Source organism: Musa acuminata, unplaced genomic scaffold (assembly GCF_036884655.1).
Source record: "Musa acuminata AAA Group cultivar baxijiao unplaced genomic scaffold, Cavendish_Baxijiao_AAA HiC_scaffold_388, whole genome shotgun sequence".
Classification (NCBI taxonomy): domain Eukaryota; kingdom Viridiplantae; phylum Streptophyta; class Magnoliopsida; order Zingiberales; family Musaceae; genus Musa; species Musa acuminata.
In genome coordinates this window covers 30,001-35,000 of record NW_027020638.1, presented here as the reverse complement: position 1 = coordinate 35,000, position 5,000 = coordinate 30,001, and positions in this window count along the sequence as shown.

Sequence of the window (5,000 nt, the reverse complement as noted above, 5' to 3'; positions counted from 1 at the left end):
CCCTGTGCCACCCGGGGGGTTCCAGGGTGCTGAGATGGCTGACGTTTTGCTCCGCTCTCGACGGTCACCGCGCAATGCAAGAACAGGCCAAAAACTGGCCAAAACGGCCCAAAAACGGGCCAAAACTGGCCATTTTTGGCTGCGCGAGCGAGCGGCGAGCGGCGGACAGCGAGCGAAGCGAGAGGCAGCACCGTCCCTGCTATACGAAAGCCCCATCCAGCCCTGTGCCACCCGGGGGGTTCCAGGGTGCTGAGATGGCTGACGTTTTGCTCCGCTCTCGACGGTCACCGCGCAATGCAAGAACAGGCCAAAAACTGGCCAAAACGGCCCAAAAACGGGCCAAAACTGGCCATTTTTGGCTGCACGAGCGAGCGGCGAGCGGCGGACAGCGAGCGAAGCGAGAGGCAGCACCGTCCCTGCTATACGAAAGCCCCATCCAGCCCTGTGCCACCCGGGGGGTTCCAGGGTGCTGAGATGGCTGACGTTTTGCTCCGCTCTCGACGGTCACCGCGCAATGCAAGAACAGGCCAAAAACTGGCCAAAACGGCCCAAAAACGGGCCAAAACTGGCCATTTTTGGCTGCACGAGCGAGCGGCGAGCGGCGGACAGCGAGCGAAGCGAGAGGCAGCACCGTCCCTGCTATACGAAAGCCCCATCCAGCCCTGTGCCACCCGGGGGGTTCCAGGGTGCTGAGATGGCTGACGTTTTGCTCCGCTCTCGACGGTCACCGCGCAATGCAAGAACAGGCCAAAAACTGGCCAAAACGGCCCAAAAACGGGCCAAAACTGGCCATTTTTGGCTGCACGAGCGAGCGGCGAGCGGCGGACAGCGAGCGAAGCGAGAGGCAGCACCGTCCCTGCTATACGAAAGCCCCATCCAGCCCTGTGCCACCCGGGGGGTTCCAGGGTGCTGAGATGGCTGACGTTTTGCTCCGCTCTCGACGGTCACCGCGCAATGCAAGAACAGGCCAAAAACTGGCCAAAACGGCCCAAAAACGGGCCAAAACTGGCCATTTTTGGCTGCGCGAGCGAGCGGCGAGCGGCGGACAGCGAGCGAAGCGAGAGGCAGCACCGTCCCTGCTATACGAAAGCCCCATCCAGCCCTGTGCCACCCGGGGGGTTCCAGGGTGCTGAGATGGCTGACGTTTTGCTCCGCTCTCGACGGTCACCGCGCAATGCAAGAACAGGCCAAAAACTGGCCAAAACGGCCCAAAAACGGGCCAAAACTGGCCATTTTTGGCTGCACGAGCGAGCGGCGAGCGGCGGACAGCGAGCGAAGCGAGAGGCAGCACCGTCCCTGCTATACGAAAGCCCCATCCAGCCCTGTGCCACCCGGGGGGTTCCAGGGTGCTGAGATGGCTGACGTTTTGCTCCGCTCTCGACGGTCACCGCGCAATGCAAGAACAGGCCAAAAACTGGCCAAAACGGCCCAAAAACGGGCCAAAACTGGCCATTTTTGGCTGCACGAGCGAGCGGCGAGCGGCGGACAGCGAGCGAAGCGAGAGGCAGCACCGTCCCTGCTATACGAAAGCCCCATCCAGCCCTGTGCCACCCGGGGGGGGTTCCAGGGTGCTGAGATGGCTGACGTTTTGCTCCGCTCTCGACGGTCACCGCGCAATGCAAGAACAGGCCAAAAACTGGCCAAAACGGCCCAAAAACGGGCCAAAACTGGCCATTTTTGGCTGCACGAGCGAGCGGCGAGCGGCGGACAGCGAGCGAAGCGAGAGGCAGCACCGTCCCTGCTATACGAAAGCCCCATCCAGCCCTGTGCCACCCGGGGGGTTCCAGGGTGCTGAGATGGCTGACGTTTTGCTCCGCTCTCGACGGTCACCGCGCAATGCAAGAACAGGCCAAAAACTGGCCAAAACGGCCCAAAAACGGGCCAAAACTGGCCATTTTTGGCTGCGCGAGCGAGCGGCGAGCGGCGGACAGCGAGCGAAGCGAGAGGCAGCACCGTCCCTGCTATACGAAAGCCCCATCCAGCCCTGTGCCACCCGGGGGGTTCCAGGGTGCTGAGATGGCTGACGTTTTGCTCCGCTCTCGACGGTCACCGCGCAATGCAAGAACAGGCCAAAAACTGGCCAAAACGGCCCAAAAACGGGCCAAAACTGGCCATTTTTGGCTGCACGAGCGAGCGGCGAGCGGCGGACAGCGAGCGAAGCGAGAGGCAGCACCGTCCCTGCTATACGAAAGCCCCATCCAGCCCTGTGCCACCCGGGGGGTTCCAGGGTGCTGAGATGGCTGACGTTTTGCTCCGCTCTCGACGGTCACCGCGCAATGCAAGAACAGGCCAAAAACTGGCCAAAACGGCCCAAAAACGGGCCAAAACTGGCCATTTTTGGCTGCACGAGCGAGCGGCGAGCGGCGGACAGCGAGCGAAGCGAGAGGCAGCACCGTCCCTGCTATACGAAAGCCCCATCCAGCCCTGTGCCACCCGGGGGGTTCCAGGGTGCTGAGATGGCTGACGTTTTGCTCCGCTCTCGACGGTCACCGCGCAATGCAAGAACAGGCCAAAAACTGGCCAAAACGGCCCAAAAACGGGCCAAAACTGGCCATTTTTGGCTGCACGAGCGAGCGGCGAGCGGCGGACAGCGAGCGAAGCGAGAGGCAGCACCGTCCCTGCTATACGAAAGCCCCATCCAGCCCTGTGCCACCCGGGGGGTTCCAGGGTGCTGAGATGGCTGACGTTTTGCTCCGCTCTCGACGGTCACCGCGCAATGCAAGAACAGGCCAAAAACTGGCCAAAACGGCCCAAAAACGGGCCAAAACTGGCCATTTTTGGCTGCACGAGCGAGCGGCGAGCGGCGGACAGCGAGCGAAGCGAGAGGCAGCACCGTCCCTGCTATACGAAAGCCCCATCCAGCCCTGTGCCACCCGGGGGGTTCCAGGGTGCTGAGATGGCTGACGTTTTGCTCCGCTCTCGACGGTCACCGCGCAATGCAAGAACAGGCCAAAAACTGGCCAAAACGGCCCAAAAACGGGCCAAAACTGGCCATTTTTGGCTGCACGAGCGAGCGGCGAGCGGCGGACAGCGAGCGAAGCGAGAGGCAGCACCGTCCCTGCTATACGAAAGCCCCATCCAGCCCTGTGCCACCCGGGGGGTTCCAGGGTGCTGAGATGGCTGACGTTTTGCTCCGCTCTCGACGGTCACCGCGCAATGCAAGAACAGGCCAAAAACTGGCCAAAACGGCCCAAAAACGGGCCAAAACTGGCCATTTTTGGCTGCACGAGCGAGCGGCGAGCGGCGGACAGCGAGCGAAGCGAGAGGCAGCACCGTCCCTGCTATACGAAAGCCCCATCCAGCCCTGTGCCACCCGGGGGGTTCCAGGGTGCTGAGATGGCTGACGTTTTGCTCCGCTCTCGACGGTCACCGCGCAATGCAAGAACAGGCCAAAAACTGGCCAAAACGGCCCAAAAACGGGCCAAAACTGGCCATTTTTGGCTGCACGAGCGAGCGGCGAGCGGCGGACAGCGAGCGAAGCGAGAGGCAGCACCGTCCCTGCTATACGAAAGCCCCATCCAGCCCTGTGCCACCCGGGGGGTTCCAGGGTGCTGAGATGGCTGACGTTTTGCTCCGCTCTCGACGGTCACCGCGCAATGCAAGAACAGGCCAAAAACTGGCCAAAACGGCCCAAAAACGGGCCAAAACTGGCCATTTTTGGCTGCACGAGCGAGCGGCGAGCGGCGGACAGCGAGCGAAGCGAGAGGCAGCACCGTCCCTGCTATACGAAAGCCCCATCCAGCCCTGTGCCACCCGGGGGGTTCCAGGGTGCTGAGATGGCTGACGTTTTGCTCCGCTCTCGACGGTCACCGCGCAATGCAAGAACAGGCCAAAAACTGGCCAAAACGGCCCAAAAACGGGCCAAAACTGGCCATTTTTGGCTGCACGAGCGAGCGGCGAGCGGCGGACAGCGAGCGAAGCGAGAGGCAGCACCGTCCCTGCTATACGAAAGCCCCATCCAGCCCTGTGCCACCCGGGGGGTTCCAGGGTGCTGAGATGGCTGACGTTTTGCTCCGCTCTCGACGGTCACCGCGCAATGCAAGAACAGGCCAAAAACTGGCCAAAACGGCCCAAAAACGGGCCAAAACTGGCCATTTTTGGCTGCACGAGCGAGCGGCGAGCGGCGGACAGCGAGCGAAGCGAGAGGCAGCACCGTCCCTGCTATACGAAAGCCCCATCCAGCCCTGTGCCACCCGGGGGGTTCCAGGGTGCTGAGATGGCTGACGTTTTGCTCCGCTCTCGACGGTCACCGCGCAATGCAAGAACAGGCCAAAAACTGGCCAAAACGGCCCAAAAACGGGCCAAAACTGGCCATTTTTGGCTGCACGAGCGAGCGGCGAGCGGCGGACAGCGAGCGAAGCGAGAGGCAGCACCGTCCCTGCTATACGAAAGCCCCATCCAGCCCTGTGCCACCCGGGGGGTTCCAGGGTGCTGAGATGGCTGACGTTTTGCTCCGCTCTCGACGGTCACCGCGCAATGCAAGAACAGGCCAAAAACTGGCCAAAACGGCCCAAAAACGGGCCAAAACTGGCCATTTTTGGCTGCGCGAGCGAGCGGCGAGCGGCGGACAGCGAGCGAAGCGAGAGGCAGCACCGTCCCTGCTATATACGAAAGCCCCATCCAGCCCTGTGCCACCCGGGGGGTTCCAGGGTGCTGAGATGGCTGACGTTTTGCTCCGCTCACGACGGTCACCGCACCACGCAAGAACGGACCATAAACAGGCCAAAACAGCCCAAAAACGGGCCAAAACTGGTCATTTTTGGCTGCGCGAGCGAGCGGCGAGCGGCGAACAGCGAGCGAAGCGTGAGGCAGCACCGTCCCTGCTATACGAAAGCCCCATCCAGCCCTGTGCCACCCGGGGGGTTCCAGGGTGCTGAGATGGCTGACGTTTTGCTCCGCTCACGACGGTCACCGCGCCATGCAAGAACGGACCAAAAACAGGCCAAAACAGCCCAAAAACGGGCCAAAACTGGCCATTTTTGGCTGAGCGAGCGAGCGGT